Source organism: Pan troglodytes, chromosome X (genome assembly GCF_028858775.2).
Source record: "Pan troglodytes isolate AG18354 chromosome X, NHGRI_mPanTro3-v2.0_pri, whole genome shotgun sequence".
NCBI classification, from domain to species: domain Eukaryota; kingdom Metazoa; phylum Chordata; class Mammalia; order Primates; family Hominidae; genus Pan; species Pan troglodytes.
Window position 1 is genome coordinate 11260817 of NC_072421.2, and position 17915 is coordinate 11278731.

A 17915-nucleotide genomic window follows, 5' to 3' on the forward strand; every position below is an offset into this window, starting at 1 on the left:
CTGAGACAGAAGACAGGAGTTCAAGTCTAGCTGGGCCATTCTCTGAGATTCTCCTTCTTCCACTGTAAAGAGGGTCTTTCCGAACAAGAATTGCAAGGAACAAATGGAATAAAATGTGTCCCTTTCACATAGTAGATACCAAATAATTGTTTGTTAAATACATGTCTAGTAGAAAAGGTTAAATGTGAATCTTTCTGTTACACAAATTAAAAAGCAAACTTAAATGGCAAGGTCTCATATCTTCCTGGTGATCTGGCTATAAAAGAATAAAAACCACATTCCTTTCAGTAATATCTCTTGGTAAGAAATTTATTACCTAATGATTACCACAGTGCTTTTTAAAGCCCATAAGTAAATAGTCTATAATTCCATATTATAGCTTCTACAAAGATACAGAATATTAAAGAAAATAAAAGAGAATGTTAAAAAAATAAGTTTACATCTATCTTTCTTGGCATGATTTTCTTTTAAAGACCCACCTATATTGAGTGATACTGAAATCTTCACACGCCCAGGGCAGCTCCACCCAACAACTAGTCAATGATAATGATAATGAAGAACAACTACGTCAAGGTATCAAGATCTTACAAAATGTAAGCATCATTTTAGGATTCCTAAGGCATTTAAAAATTTTATTCAAAGGGAGCTCTGTCCCAACATTCTTTAAACACACACGTAGCAGAGTGAGAGACCTTGGGATTCAAAATTCACCCTGCCATTATTTTATAGTGTTGTTGGAAATGGGAGAATGCAAGTGCATAACACATTAAGTCATTCAATGAATGTACACAATGGCTCTGCATCCCATCATCTTGACCTTCTTATTGCCTTGTTCTTTCCCACTCTCTTTTAGAAAAGAACTATGCTCTCACTTCATATTTATCCAGAGGGCCTTGGAACCATTTAATTTTTGGTCATCTATTTTTTATGATTGCAATATGGTTTTCTCAGTGTGGTTATAAATTCTTAGACAGCAGGGAAATAAGAACTTTCTCCAATTTTGCCCTGATGTCCAGGCTTCCAGGCTAATGCTCCATATAAATGTTTTATTTTGTCATGGATCACACCCTACTGATAGCCAGGCTTCTACAGGAATGTGCCTCAGAAAAATTCACAGTTCATCTTGATAGCAGTAATTGCTAACCCTGTGGTTCGCTCCCGCCCCCATTAAATGTACAGGTAGCTCTCATCCTAAATATCTCACAAAATTATAATTGTTTGTTAAGCAAGGCAGTAGAGTGTAAGAATTAAAACCATGGATTCTGGAGCCAGACTACTTGACTTCAACTGCCTTCTCTCTCCTTACAAATTACATGATGTTGGGCAAATCACGTAAGGTCTCCTTGCTTCAGTTTCTTCATCAGAAAACTGAGATGATAATGTTACTAGTGTCTACCAAAGAGGGTTGATATGAAAATTAAATGTAGTGTGCTTGGAAGAAGCTAAAGTACTCAGTGAATATGAGTTATTCCTATTATTATTACTGGTGTCTTCACAGATGGGCTTTTAGCTTCTTAGGAGAAAAGGTGTTTCTGGCCGGTGTTCTATCCCCAGGTCCTAGTGCAGCATACACACATCTTCTCAGAGTCCCCCATCCTCTCTACCTCCCCATCATCTACCTGAGATATCCAAGTCACAAACCTCTTCCTCTCAGCTGTCCTGCCAATGCACTGTCCTTAGTATTTCTCAAACTTCTTGTCCTTTTCTCTACAGATTCTCTCAGAAGTCATGTTCTCGACCTCTCTCTCCTGCATTCCAACAGGCAGCCTAGTTGGGCCTCCATCTCCATAGGGCTCTCTCAGTGAGCTTTGTAACATGGAAACCTGATCATTTTCATTTCACCTCTCCACTTGAAATATTTCCATGGCTCCCTACTGCCTACAAGATCATGGAATAAATACATATCAAGTCAATATAAAGAAATTTGTGTCTGGGCATGGTGGCTCACACCTATAACCCTAGCACTTTGGGAGGCTGTGGCAGGTGGACCGCTTGAGCCCAGGAGTTCCAGACCAGCCTAGGCAACATGGTGAAACCCCATGTCTACAAAAAATACAAAAATTAGCTGAGCGTGGTGGTGCATGCCTATAGTCCCAGCTACTCAGGAGGCTGAGGTGGGAGGATCACTTGACCACAGGAAGTTGAGGCTGCAGTGAGCCATGTTTGCACCACTGCACTACAGTCTGGGTGACAGAGCGAGATCCTGTCTCAAAAAAAAAAAAAAATTTAAAGAAGATGTGGTAGTCAGAACAATGCTCCCCACCAAAGTTGTCCACGTTCTAATCTCCCAAACTTTTGTATGTGTTATGTTACATGGCAAAAGGGACCTTGCAGATGTGGCTAAGGATGTTTAACCACATCCTTCGACATCCTTCAGTATGGTTAGATCTAAGGATGCAAGATGGGAAGATTTCCATGGGGTCACCTGGTGGCCCCAGTGTAATTGCACAGGTCCTTATAGTGGAAAGAGGGAGGCAGAAGAGTCAGAGAAGGCAATGTGACGAATGAAGCAGAGTCAGAAACATGCAGCGCCATGAGCCAAGGAGTGCCAGAAGCCTCTTGAAGTTGGAAAAGCAGGGAACAGATTCTTGTCTAGAGCCTTCAGAAGGAATGCAGGCCTGCTGATACCTTGATTTTAGATCCATTTTGTGCTTCAGACCTCCAGGAATGTAATAAAATAAATTTGTGTTGTTTAATTTTTTTTTGAGATGGGCAGGCTGGAGTGCAGTGGCATGATTATAGCTCATTGCAGCCTCAAACTCCTGGCCTCAAAGGATCCTCCCTCCTTAGCCTCCCAAGTAGTTGGGACCACAGGCATGTGCTACCACACCCAGTTAACTTTTTATTTTTTTGCAGAGGAGGGGTTTCTCTATGCTTCCCAAGCTGGTCTTGAACTCCTAGGCTCAAGTGATCTTCCTGCCTCAGCCTCCCAATGTGCTGGGATTACAAGTATGAGCCACTGCGCCTGGCCGTGTTGTTTAAATTTTTAATAATTTGTGGTAATTTATTACAGCAGCCATCGGAAACTAGTACACAAGGCAATTGGATAGATAGTGCTGACTAAATAATTGTGTTGCGGTAAATGAATGACTATACTATGAGAGTGCCAGACTAATGCACTGATATATTTAGAATTCTTTTTATTAATGATGTGTTATGATTTTCTTTCCCTCAACCAGTAACTTCAGATGGGGGTAAGGGATGCATTTTTCTACAACTCCATCCTGTCTTCTGCTCACCTGCTGGGGGCAGAAAGTGAGGCTGTGTCGGTATAGAAACCTAGATCTTTATACAAGCAGATCTCTATACAAACAAATATGTCACAGCGTACATGCAGACCGGGGCTCCCTACTGGATAGCTGGTGGAAACCAGGGCAGGCATGGCCAGAAACCAAACTAAACCAAGTCTGTAATTTCTCTTAACTGAGCAAATCTAAAATACTGTATTCTGTATTTTAACCTAATATGATGTTTCTACCTTGATGTTTCAAAAGCCATTTTTACACGTAAATACATATGGTGCCTGTCCAATCCATAGTTACATGTGTTGGCTCTCTGATCATAAAGGAAGATAGGGAACAGGCAGAAGCTGTCAAGGGAGATTCTCTGGAAGCATTAAGGTAAGCTATAGTGAGTTCTCAATTGATACGAGATCTGGGAAGAAAGACATGGCTGGTAAGAGAGCAATATAGAAGTGTGCTAAAAAGTGCTTTTGTGGAGCAGGGAACAGATTTGGGTTTGCTACCTTAGTAGTGTGGCATGAATTTATTCTTAAATTCTCTGGTCCTTCATTCCATCATCTTTAAAATGGGCCCAATAATACCTATTTTGCAGTATTGTTGAGAAGAGTAAATGATAACACGCTTGTAAAGGGGCCAGGGCAGTGTCTGGTATACGGTGGATTCAAGACATGTTCATTTCTTTCCCATGATTCTTTTTTCTTACTGACATTATTGCAAATTATGTGTATTATTATGATATATCAAAACATTTAACAAAAGTCATCTAACAGAAAAAACTAATACATCAAGAAAAAAATGAGAAGGAACAGTAATTTATAAGCTCTAAAGATTAAGGATGCTGGAATGTTTTGTTCTGTATTTTCCCAATTTGTGCAATGGCAAGGTTAATTCACGAGAAACCTTTCTTTTGAATTATTTAAATGGCCAGTGATGAGAATAACACACAGTGGGTCTTGTGCAATGTGAGAGGGTTATTGATTAACTCAGCTCACAGGTTCCAAGTAGCCAGTAACATATTTTAATGTATCAATAATTCAGAAGAATTAAGAGTTTTTCGTTGTTGCTGAAACCACATTCGCAACTGAACCACGGGAGCTGGCAAACAATTGTTAGAACAGCACGAGTTGGTCTTTCCCTTCTAGCCTTGGTCGCCTCTGCAATAAACTCCACAAAACATAGCTTTCATCTCTAACAGCAAACGTGTGCCATATGAGTGACACCCAAGCACTCAATAAATATATGCCAGATTAATGATAACCTCATAAGGCAGTAGTGAAAAATGGCCAAAGTATTTCAGAAGATCAACCTGGAAAGAAAATCAATTCTAATAAACTCGACGCTCTCAGGTTCAAATATAATAATGAAGGTAAATAGTCTTCATAACCAGAATGAGCATGGGGTGGAGAATAATGAATAATGTTGATCAAAACCTGAAAACTTCACAGTTCACAGATAAATTGATTAACTGTTATCTCACACTCAGGACTCCCAAATTGACTGCCAGCATTCTGTAAACAATTCCTAAAGGCAAAGATAACACCGTTTGGTTGAATTAGCATTTTCAGTTGAGAAAAGAATAAAAAACTGAAATTGAAAGGGAATTGACTTTCATTTTTTGGCAAAGGATATCTCAGGCAAATAATTATTTCATTTAAAAAGAAAAAGCACATATTTTTTCAGGTTTTCATATCAATGTGCATGCAAAGAAACTGTATTTAAATAGTTTATAACCTGTAGTTGAAACCTATATTTTATAACCTATAGTTTAAATAACCTGGTTGTTATTAATGAAATAAATGGCATGCATTTTCAATTTTTGAATATTCTAATAAGCACATCATCTTAAGACTGTAGAATTAAGTAAACTGAAGTAACAGTTGCAGACTTGAATAATTTGTGTTGAATCATTTTACTTGATCAGTGTTTTCATGATGGGCAGATTCAACTGAAATGATAATAAGTGTATTGGCATATGTTAAGTTTAGAAACAAAACATCCATCATCAGAACTTTGCATTTAGCAATGCTTCTAGTTTTATTTTAATGAGGAGGAAAAAATGCAGAGAGCCCCCTAAATTAGGCAGCACTCAAATTTTCTCAGGGCAAAAACAACAACAAAGATTACCACCCTGTCTTGGGGATGGGGGAGGGTGCGCAGTTTTTAGGAATTTGGTTCTCAGCTATGAGGAAAGGCTTCTGGACTTGTCCATCACAGAAACAACAGCTGTCTGCCACTTCTCTCTTCTTCACACAGCCCCCAACTCCAAACACGCCTCTCAGAAGGACTTTTGTAGCTTGCTTAAGGGATAATTTGCTTCAGACTGAATCAATATATTTCTAAACTCTTCAGGCTCAAGTTTGCCAGGATATGATAAAAGGATATATTTATATGTGTGTGTATACATATACATTTTAAATATATAAGTAATATAAATAATGTATTCTATATATATCTTCACACAAATATGAAACTCAGCTCTAGAAATAACAGAATGGAATTAGGGAGTAAGAAGCAACATTTGCCCAAGAAGGCTGTGTGCATGAGCTGATTCTTTGAAAATGTTGAAGGAAACGTGTACCTATTCTTTCTGACTCTAGGGCAGCTTCCTCATTTCTTCTTTCCAATTAGAACTCCTCTGCATACAGACAAAGAATATAAAGTTCTTCAAGTTCCATTTTCCTCACTTGAGTGTGAACACTCTCCCCTCCTTTCACAGTGTCTTGAACTTGCGCTAGGTACTACTTGGATTTTTAACAGTGGCTTGGATCTGAACGGCTCTTGTTACAAAACAGGTGATACATACAATGGCAAAAATACATTCTCACAGGAAACAGACAATTGAAAAATTTCCAGAAGGACCGGGTTTTTCTCTCACTCTCCTGAAGTTGTACCCCCCAAACTAATCAAATTGAGATAGAAATGCTTTAAAGATCCGAGTATCTGATAGATAAGTGCATTCCTCTATGGGGTATAGTTTTTGCGTGGGCATGCGTTTTGCTTAAGTCAGTTGCTCAGAAGTGATGCTAATCAAGTTTGGGAAAAGTATAATTGTTCTGTGGCTACCAGCCCTTTGTACCAGAAACAGCGCCGTCCTCATACACCAGAGAGAGACGATGCAGGACGTCCGCAGAGTCACTAACCAACTTCCCTCCCTTCTGACCCCTGCGCTTCAGTAAAGCAATTACAGTAGCATCCCAGAGCAGTAGAGAATAAAATGAGCCTTACCAGTTTCTCCTAGTGTGGACGAAAGGAAACAACCCCTCAGCTGCTCTAGGCCAGGCAACTGGGTCTCAGACTTACTTGACTGAGGGGACTCTGAAAGCTGAAGTCTTCCTTCCCTCTGTTTGATTTCTTCCCAGCAACCTCTCCCAGGATTTTTCTCACAAAGCACTCCCCTATTCTCTAATCCTCTCACAAGGAAAACCAGCACACACACCAAATGACTTCTGCAGAAGCGCCTCTCCTGGGGAGCTAGGAGGGGAGGGGTGGAAGGGGGGTGTTTGCTGGCATTCATTCCTGCCAGGCGAATCCTCAGGGAGTCATGGATCCCAGCCCTCTGGACTCCTCATCGACTGGAATACGATAGGTCATGGCGAGGCACGGAGGTGTGCATTTGCTTCTTCCTATATCTCCAAACCCTGGTCACTATCCCTCAGGGATGGGAGAGGGGACACCTCAGCTTCAAACTTCATCTGAGTCTTATGACCCTTTATACTCCGTCCCATAACAGAGTAATTCCAAACGAGTTATGTAGAAATCAGCTAGACGCTTCCCAAATCTATCTGGCACCTCATTTTAAGAGCCCTTGACAATTTATAGCAGCTGCTTGTTTTTAACTCATCCAAAAGCTGAAAATAGATTGCAAACATCAAGAAAAGGTGGAATATCATATATGAAAACGTGATCGATATGTACTATCAAACATCTGGAAAATTACTGTCTTTATGAAAATTCATTTTTTAAAAAATCATGTTTTTAAAATACCAAATAAAATTGCTAAGTTGTAAGGCATGACCTTCTTTAAGATATGGATTTTACCTTATCTTCCCAGGACAGGATTTGCACTTGCATTTGAAAATAATATTCACACTTTATAAATTCAAATCCTCTTCTAACTTAAGGCAAATATCTTACATATATTCCAGATATGCTATAATCAATCTGGAATTCCCACTTACCCCTCCAGTTTTTAAAAAGAAGACTTACCTTTTTATTACGTCATTTAAAACCCTGAAACGAATAAACCACAGTGGAGACAAGCAGATGGCAGACTTCTACATTTTGCAATGAGGGCTGTTTGCCTTGGAGTCATTATTTCTAAGGAGACGCTGCTGTGCTTGTGCCTGTGTTCGGCAGCATGCCATTTGGGGCTTTGAAACAAAATGAATCAGCTTCACACCACCAGCTCCACTACATACTAACACTTCAGAATACCCAAACTGGGGCAGGCTGCCTCTTTCATAGTGACCCTGCATAGAATCAGAGGTGACGGTTTGATGGATGAGTTTCCCAAGAGACAATGCAATCTGTGACATCACAGTTCTGGCCGCACCCCCCACCCCAGGCCCCTGTCCTGCCTCTCCTCTCCAGAAAAAAAAATTGCCTCTGCTTGGTGACAATGCCATCTCAATAGCAAAAATGAGTCTGAGGTGCATAGCAAATGCTATAACTTAGCTATCTTTCTTAACCTCACTTTTCTGATTCCCCTTTGCTGGAGTAATGGGAGTAGGATGAGATGAACATACTAGGCAGAGAATTCAGACAAAACCAAACAAAAGCACAGAACTCAATATTCTAAAAAGTTTGTAACATGATAGCAGAATAATAACCTTCAAAAGGAGCACTACTGAACACTAGCTCAATGATACTAATATCTTTGTTATACGCAATTTAAGACATTTTGCCATAAAATTATATGTAAGCAACTACAAAAATACTTAAAGTGTCTATATCATGTGTTTCAGCCTTACTAGAACTCATTTAGCATCATAATTTTCTTGATATAAAATAGTTTCCTTTCCCTCCTTTTCCTTGGCCATTTTGCTCTATTCTCAGTTGTTCTCTGTACCAGTACCTGCCACCGGTCTTAACATTTAAAATAATACCTGGATAATCCATTTGAATTTTGGATACAAACTTACTTGTGAGTAAAAGCTCTAATATCTTTCTGACTCTCACCATCACCTCTATCCTTTTCACCTACATTCATCTCAGATGTCCAGTACAAAGAGAGTAAAAAATCTAGAAGATATTTATGTCTGTATCTATAGCTACACCTATATATCTCTATGATCAATAAATGTATCTACATAAACATTTTAAAAACCTTTTCCATGGCAAAATAAAACAGCATATGTCAAGTCAAAAGAAATAATGAACTGGGACAGAGGGCCCATCTCCTTCATGTTTAATGAATGCCTAAACTTGGAAAAGAGAAAAAAACCTACCACCCAAAAGAAAAACGGGCAAAGGTTATGAAACAAAAGGAGACATATAATTAGTCTTTAAATGCATGGAAAGGTGTTCTTTCTCACTTGCAATAAAATCAATGTAAATTAAAACTACACCGAAGTATAATTTATTGCCTGTCAGAGTGGACTAAATTCAAAGGTTTGGCTCATACACCATTGATGAGGTTCTGGGGAAATGGGCACTTTTATAGGTTGCTGCTGGGAGTATAATATACCACCACCAATCTGGGGTTGGGGGAGAGATTTGGCAATCTAACAAATTTATAGATGCATGGACCCTTCCTCCCAGCAATCCCACTTCTAGGCACCTATTCTACACAATCACCAGAGAAAGCAAGAAATGTCATATTTTCAAGCAATACAAGGAACCCACACAAATGGGCAGCAGTAGATTGACTAATCTGTGGCATATCTATATAGTGAAGTACTATGCAATGGCAAAATGGAATATCAGATCTCTATGTACTAATATAGACAGATGCCCAGGCAATGAAAACAAAGTGCTGAAGAGGGCATGGGGCTGAGGGAAATAAGAGGTGCAGTGGGAGGATGAAGTCTATATATGCATAGGCTTGTATTTGCAAAAACAGGAACTCTCGAAGGATCAATAAGAATCTAATAAAGATAGTTTCTTATAGGGGAAGGGAAGGATTGTGGTTAAAAGGGCAGAAACAGACATGAGATTCCTGTATGTTTACTCATCCTCTTATGTCAGGAGTGGGCAAACTATGGTCTGAGGGCCAAATCGATCCTTTGCCTGTTGGTATAAATAAAGGTGTATTAGTACACAGCCATGTCCGTTCATTTGAGTATTGTCCATGGCTGTGTTTGTGCAACAGTGGCACTGTTGAGTAGTTGCAGTATTGAACTGCTTGGTCCACAGAGCTGAAAATGTTTACTCTCTGGCCCTTTCCACAAAAAGTTTGTTGACCCCTATTGCTGTGTAATGAGTTTTAGCATAAGTCAAGAGACAAACTGAAGAGGATGGGATAGACTTCCGTGGTTTCTACTTTAAAAGATCTTAAGTTGAGTCCTGGCTGTCTCTGCCTCGTTACTTAGCTTTCTTCGACTTGCTTTCTTCACCTATAAAGTGATGAAGGTAATGCTGACCCCTTGGTTTTGTTATGAAGATTAAATGAAACAATGAAAACAAATGTGAAAGCACCTTGTGAACTACTATACAAACCTCAGATATTATTATTACTATTCTTTATGAGAAGGTGACAGGTAATACACACACGTAATTAGTAAAGAATTAGAATAGCCATGGCACTTAAAAACTTTGCAGCACTTAATGCAAAAGCATTACCTTAAAACTTGCCTCTACATTTTAAAGCAACAATTGTATCAGCTATGGTCACATGGTAACTCAGCTCTTCCTATTCTCCACAACCAGTTAAGCCATTGTATCTGCTCATCTGACAACACTGATTCAGAGTGTAAAACCCTACTCAGGGCAAGGTCTTCAGACTGCAGTAGAATTATTTAGCCTTCAGAGAGCTCAAGAAAAATTTCTAGGCTTGAAGATACGTATCTTTACGTTCTTGAAGTTAAAATTCATCAGATAAAGTTATCTTACCATGAAGAGGGGTATATTAGTGACCAAGGGTATTTGGGAACCATCTGGGGATTATATTTGACAAATATGGAAGCAGACTTCAGTAAGACTTTCACCCTCAAAATTCGTGTTTGCATAATCACTTTAAAAAATTTAAATGTTTGAATGTATTATCTTTAAGTTAAAAGCCAGAACTTCTTTATGATAGAATTACCAGTTTTGTGGGGTTTTTTGTTTTTTGTTTTTTCTATACTCAGTGATCTTTCCTTTTCAGTCATGGAATTTGTAGTGATTGATTTTGCCATAGCATTTTAGGTTTAACTATTTTTAAGTCATACGTATTTGTGAACTACTAAACTACGTTAAATTGAACTGCCAAAAGCTCACATCAAAGTTCCTTAAAATATTCATATCCTTTGGCCTGCACTTCTACTTCTGGGAAATAATATTGAGGAAATAAGGTGGCTGGGCACGGTGGCTCACGCCTACAATCCTAGCACTTTGAGAGGCTAAAGTGAGCCGATTGAGCTCAGGAGTTCAAGATCAGCCTAGGCAACATGGTGAAACCCCGTCACTACCAAAAATAAAAATAAAAAAATGCACTGGGCATGGTGGCGCGGCCTGTATTCAGCAGGCTGAGGTGGGAGGATGGCTTGAGTCCAGGAGGTGGAGGTTGCAGTGAGCTGAGATTGTGCCACTGCACTTCAGCCTAGGTGACAGAGCCAGACCCTGTCTCAATAATAATAATAATAATAATAATAATGCTACACACACTATTGTGTTCACAGACGTATATATATGTGATGTTTGTATTAAAGGCAACAACAACAGCAACATCAAAACACTTTGTGACAATAAAAATGTCTAAAATTAAGGAATTGGTTACAAAAATTGTGGTATGGTCATTCAAAGGCCTATCGCTAGTCCTTTTATCTACTGCTGCATAACAAACCACCTGGACACTTAGTGGCTTAAAGCAAGCCATGTGTATTTTGCTCACAAGTCTGTGATTTTTGGAAGGGCTCAGTGGGTACAGCCACCTCTGCCCTATTTGGCACCAGCTGCTGTGGCTCGAAGTCTAGAGGCTGCAGTCATCTGGAGACTCACTCATTGCGTGGCTGACAGTTGATGCTGGTTGTTGCCTGAGACCTCAGTGGGAGCTGTCAGCTGGAACATATATATACAGTTTCTCCATGTGGCTTGGGCTCCCTCACAACATGCTGTCTGGGTTCCAAGGGTGAATGTTCTAAGAGGAGGCTAGGCAGAAGTCATATCACCTTTTACAATCTCTCTTGGAAATCACATGGTGTTACTTCTGCTGGACTGAGGCAGTCATATAACTTCACCCATGTTCAAGGTAAGGGGCCATATATTCTACCTCTTGGTGGGGCATGGTGAGGTTCGGAAAGTATGCGGGGGCGAATGGAAAGGTTGCTGTTGTCATTTTGGAGAGTACAATCACTTGTAATTATACAGTCATTAAAATGATATAGCACATCCAAATTTATTCACACGAAAGGACATTCAAATGATAGTGAATGCTGAGTTGGCAGTGTAGCTATGGTGTCATTCAGTAGAAATAACACTGGCACTTAATAGACACTCAATAAACATTTGTTGAATAAACCTTTGTGTAAAAACAAATAATATCTTTTGTTTGTGCCTATAGTGAAAACATTCTGTGAGAAGCTACATCAAAATGTTAATATTAGTTGGGCACGGTGGCTCATGCCTGTAATCCTAGCACTTTGGGAGGTGGAAGTGGGAGGATCGCTTGAGCCCAGGAGTTCAAAACCAGCCTAAGCAACATAGTGAGACCCCATCTCAATAAAAAAAAATGTTAATATTGGTTATATTTCTGTGATGGGATTGCAATTTAACTTTTCTAAGATTGTGAGTTTATAATATTCTTATAATAAATGTGCATAGAAAATTAAACTGTATTTCAAAATGAACCTCAGAGGACAATAACCTGAGTTGATTGTCAGAAAGTTTGACCTAATTTCTTTTCTTTTCCTTTCTTTTTATCTTTTTTTTTTTTTTTGTAGATAATTGAAACCTAATTATTATGCTCCCTGGCAAAGCACTTTTTCTTTTTTCTGCTTGTGGGAAGAATTTATTGTTCAGCTATCTGTAAGCATTTAATTGCTGCAAAGTATTTAATGGATGTAAAAATAAAAATTTTATTTTTCATTTGTGTAACACAAGAGCACCAGCAACATAAAATGCATTTTAAAAAAGATAGCTCATTAAAATAAATATAATTTGACTCCAAATTAGTCATACCTCAGTGAGAATAATAAATAAACTCACATTTAAATCAGTGAATTAGCAGGATATAGTTCAATGGAGACAAGGATATCAGAAAAGAAAAAGCATGGTGTTCATGTAATGTTGTATGCTGTACTCTCACTACCTTTTCCCTGATCATTAATATTTTTAAAAATATATTAAAATACAACTTATTTTTGGAAGTCAAATTGCTAACTTCTCGTATAACAATACTTTGAAAGTGCTTTTTAACCAGCTTCTAGAAGTTATATATGGACAAATTTGAATGTCAGATTACCTCTCTGGTAAGAGAGCAATCCATAGGCAAAGGGTCAAATCTGGGGCATTGGGTGGAAGTTGATTAAACACACAGTCCTGAAATAATGAGAGTCATTTGTGTGAAACTAGAAGGAGAGTATAGCTTTAACTGAACTTATAGACCAGTTTAACAGTAATCAGCTTTTAGTCAACTTTGGCATACTGTGCTCAATTGTAGTCATTTTCTCTTCCTTGATCTCAACTGAAATCTCTCATACTTTACGTGAGAGCTGTTATTTCAACCCTTGAAAGGTCACTCTTCTGAAAGAATGCTTGGATGAACTCAGCCCTGATTCTCTAGAAATAAAAAGTTTCACTTCAAATGTTTCTATCAACTCTTAATGACAGAATCATTAACATCTGGCCTGGCATGGTGGCTCACACCTGTAATCCCAGCACTTTGGGAGGCTAAAGCAGGAGGATCGCTTGAGGCCAGGAATTTGATACCAGCCTGGCAATATAGTGAGCCCTGTCTCTACAAAAGTTTAAAAATTAGCTGAGTGTGGCATGCATCTGTAGTTGCAGCTACTCGGGAGACTAAGGTGGGAGGATCGCTTGAGCTCAGGAGGTCAAGGCTGCAGTGAGGTATGATCATGCTGCTGCACTCTAGCCCGGGCAGCACAGTGAGAACTTGATTAAAAAGAAAAAAGAAAAAGAAAAAGAATGAATCTGGAAGCTACTGTCTTTGGTCCTCCTCTTTGGATTTGGACCTTCTCTCATTATTCAATTAAATATTACACGCACAGAGACATAAACACACAAGCAAGTACTCTGTGATTTAACATGTGCTTGTAGGAGTTGAAGACTAAGTTCCAGCCATTCTGGAAGGGCAGGAGATGATCTGCACAGAAGGAATTGCATGTCATCTTTTTTTTTTTTTTTTTTTTTTTGAGGCAGGCTCTCAGGCTGGAGTACAGTGGCACGACGTTGGCTCACTGCAATCTCTGCCTCCCTGGTTTGAGCAATTCTCCTGCCTCAGCCTCATGAGTAGCTGGGACTACAGGCATGTGCCACGACATCTGGCTACTTTTTCTATTTTTAGTAGAGACGGGGTTTCACCATGTTGGACAGGCTGGTCTCAAACTCCTGACCTCAAGTGATCCACTTGCCTCGGCCTCCCAAAATGCTGGGATTACAGGCATGAGCCACCGTGCCTGGCAGCACTTCATCCTTTAAAAAAGATTTTGTTTCGTTTTGGCTTTTTGTTTGTTTGTTTGTAAGTTAACTGCTTTAAGGAATAAATGCTCAATGTAGAAAATGTGGATATTAAAAGATCTATCTAAGAATAAAAATCACCCATAACTAAAAAATGAAGTGACAGTCACTATTAACAGTTTGATACACATACAGGCAGATAGAGATAAAATTCAACTAGTTGGGTGTATAGTGGAGGTGTATATATTTTTAAATTGTGCCGCTTGCTTGCTTGCTTGCTTTCTCTCTTTCTTTCTCTTTCTTTCTTTCTCTCTTTTCTTTTCTTTCTTTCTTTCTCTTTCTTTTCTTTTTTTTTTTTTTTTTTTTGAAATGGAGTCTCTCTCTGTCACCCAGGCTGGAGTGCAGTGGCGTGATCTCCGCTCACTGCAACCTCCACCTCCCAAGTTTAAGTGATTCTCCTGCCTCAGCCTCCTGAGCAGCTGGGGACTACAGGCGTGTGCCACCATGCCGTCTATTTTTTTTTTTTTTTTGTATTTTTTTTAGTAGAGATGGGGTTTCACCATGTTAACCAGGATGGTCTCGATCTCTTGACCTCATGATCTGCCCACCTCAGCCTCCCAAAGTGCTGGGATTACAGGTGTGAGCCACTGCGCCCGGCCAATTGTGTCTTTTTCTAAGTGTCATTACTTTGGAATCTGTAACAACTTTATTAGGTAAAATGTGCATATTATAAAATTTACCCATTTAAAATGACTTTTAGTAAATTTGACAAGTTATGTAGCCATCATTAAAATTCAGGTTTTTAACACCCAGTAAGACCTCTTATGCCTATTTACAGTTAATTCCTGTTCCCACCCCAAGCCCCAGGCAACTCCTTCCTGTCTCTATAGATCTGTTTTTCTGGACATTTCATATAAGTGGAATCATAGTCTTTTGTGTTTGCCTTCTTTTACTAAATAAAGTGTTTTTGAACTTCATGTTGTAACATGTATCATTACTCCTTTAGTGTTTATTGCTACATAGTATTCTATTATATACATATGCCACAACTTCTATCTTTTTAAAACTAAATATCATGTCATGAACATTTTATGTTATTAAAAAATTTCATGTAAATTCCCATTTCAATGGCCATAATAGTTCATTATACTATAAAGTATTAATTTTTTCTATTGCTGTGTATTTACTATTGTTGGGACTCAGAAAACAATACCCCAAAATGAAGGCCTCAGAAGCAAAAGTTTCTCTCTGACCTTCTCCTTCCCTTCTGTCTCTCAGTCACATTCTCCCTTGAGGCTAGCCATAGAAACTAGAATCCTTCTTCCCCAAGGCGGATCATAGAAACCAAAACTGCTTTTCCCCAAAGCCAGCCATAAAATCTAAAAATATCACTCTAACTTTCCCTCCACCTTATCTGTGTAAAAACTGGCCATAACGAAATTCCCTGACATACCTTGTTTGACTGTAGGTCATAACACCCCCATTCCAGAGAGGGTCTTGCCTTACACCCAGAAGGAAGGAACGCTGCTCAGAGAGGCCAAGAAGAATCTAGACAGACAGGCCTTGCTGGGTTTCCACACTCAGTCCATTAGCTTTAGATCAGGCCCTTTTTGTCCAACCCTGTTTCTACACGCTGTCCATGCTTTGTTGAACCTAAGCATAAAAATGGATAATTTCCCCTGTATCTTTGGGCCTTCCTTCTGAAGGCTCCTATTTGTATACATTAAATACATTTGTGTGCCTTTTCTCCAATTAATCTGTCTTTTGTGAGTTGATTTTTTCAGTGAAACTTCAGGGGACCCCTCGGCCCCTACACCCCACATACTCATACACACACACACACACACACACACACACACACACACACTCACCCCTACCTGTGTAGTACAAGATGGAAAGAAATAGGGTGGGATGCAGAGACACAAATCCAAAATTAGGTTTCTATCCAGTGGACCAGTGGATGAGAAGGTTTGTGTTTAACAAGGATGTGTCTGTGCCTCTTGCAGTTTCATGAGAATGTGAGCCATCTGGGAATCTGGTTAATGTGAAGACTCTGATCCTGTGGGTCTGGGGCATTGGGATGTGAGTCACTATCATCACCATGGCTCAGAGTCTGTGATCTTGAGAGCTGATGGTGGTGCTGACCATCCTTCTGGGGAAGGGGGTTTGGTGTCACCATCAACCCTTAAGGCTCGGGTGTGCTGGCTGGGCAGGGGGCTGTGTCTAAGGGGTTCGGGGTCAATGGATTAGGTTCCACCTTCTTCATCTCTTAAATGCCCAAGAGGCTAGGCTTCATCATCACCAATATCTTCTGCATAGATCTAGTGTTGGTCAACATGGATGACTCACTTCCAGGTTTACTGAGACCAGCAGCTTCCCACATACATTGACTACCTTTCTTATGCCCACAACATGGCCCCCACAGATGCAAAACTATGATCAAATAAAATTGTATGCCTTTTCTCCTATTAATCTGCCTCTTGTCTGAAATTTTCAGCAAACCTCCACAGGGCAAGGGTAAAGCTTTCCCTTAGTCCCAACACTATTATAAACAATACTTTGTTGTTGCAGATTGAGGTCTCCAGAAACACATGCTGAGGTGGAATTTGGGGTGAAGATACTTACTAGAGATCCACATCAGTAAAGAGAAGGGGGAAGAAGCAAGATTGGGCAGACAAAGCAGCCAAACTGCAATCCAGGCCCTACAAATCCTTGGACAACCTGGCTGAGAGCTCTGGAACAAGCGTTGCAGATCAGAATTGTCTCATGTGGGATATAGATGGTTGTGTCTTTATGTCCCTGTCTCTCTCAGGCATCAGATGCAGGCTGCTCTGGGAAGCAGGGGACATTGGGTGAAGTGACTCTCTATAATTGTGCAGCCTCTGAGCTGTGACCTTATGGGTGGAGGTGTCTGTGGACCCCATTCCAGGAGTGAGATAGCAAGTCCTTCCTTGGAAGGGGATCTTGGCAGTGCATCTTTGTGTTTGCCCAACCCTTGGAATTGCCCGTCTAATATCCACTGTTACCTTTATTTTGACTAACAGAACACCCAAATTTCATTTGCAGCTCCGGTGTTTTACATATTCTCTGCCCTGACCTCCTTCAAAGGTAGGAAGGACCAAGTAACATAGTTGGGCCAAATAGATAGAGCCATAAATTTCTAGATAATTTTATCTAGACACGATAATTTTATCAATAAAAGAGACAAAACCTCCCAAGGATGAGTCTTTTGTCTCTTAAATTTCTCCCTTTTTCCTGCCTGGAACTTGAGACTATGAAGACAAAAGTCAGCCTAAAGAAGGCAGGGCAAGAAGCTACCTGGGTGATTTTCTCAAACAACTGTATCGGCTTGGGACTGCCAAATGCCTGGCTTCTTGCACGAGAAAAATAACCCCCATCTCCACCTTCACCTTCTTTTGTTCAATTCAGTGTGGTAGGGTTTCTGTTACAGGCAGCCAAATGTAGTTCTGTCTGGAACAGTATGTTAGATATGTTAGCATATACAGTAGATGTGCATTTGTGATTATTTCTTTCAGATTGAGTCCAAGTGAGAATGGTGAGTCAAAATATTTTTAAAGTTCTTTGTGCCTATTGCGAAAGCTTTACAGGAGGCTTTTACATATTTTATTTTAATCAGTAGGACATGAGATTTTCTTACTGAATTATGCCAACATTAAACATTTTTTAAAAAGACAGGGTCTTGTTCTGTCACCCAGTCTGGAGTGCAGTGACGTGATCATGGCTTGCTGCAGCCTTGACCTCCCAGGCTCAAGCAATCCTCTCACCTCAGCTTTCTGAGTAGCTGAGACCACAGGTGCTTGCCACTATGCCTAGCTACTTTTTTTTCTATTTTTTGTAGAGATGGGGGTCTCCTTATGTTGCCCATGCTGGTCTTGAACT

At 39.7% G+C, this 17915-nt stretch overlaps 1 protein-coding gene across 6 annotated transcripts in view; it reads right to left on the reverse strand.

Annotated features, from left to right (window-relative positions):
• The window catches only part of MID1 (midline 1), a 664445-nt gene that overhangs the window by 224889 nt on the left and 421641 nt on the right, over nt 1-17915 (reverse strand). The window contains exon 1 of one of the 6 annotated variants that reach the window (XM_054676514.2): nt 7449-7723. The exons of 4 other annotated variants lie outside the window; for them this stretch is intronic. The gene's annotated coding sequence lies outside the window, so the exon portion shown is untranslated. Of the gene's footprint in view, nt 1-6467; nt 6542-7448; nt 7724-17915 lie in introns of those variants that run through there. One more of the 6 variants, XM_054676515.2, reaches the window with a different exon arrangement.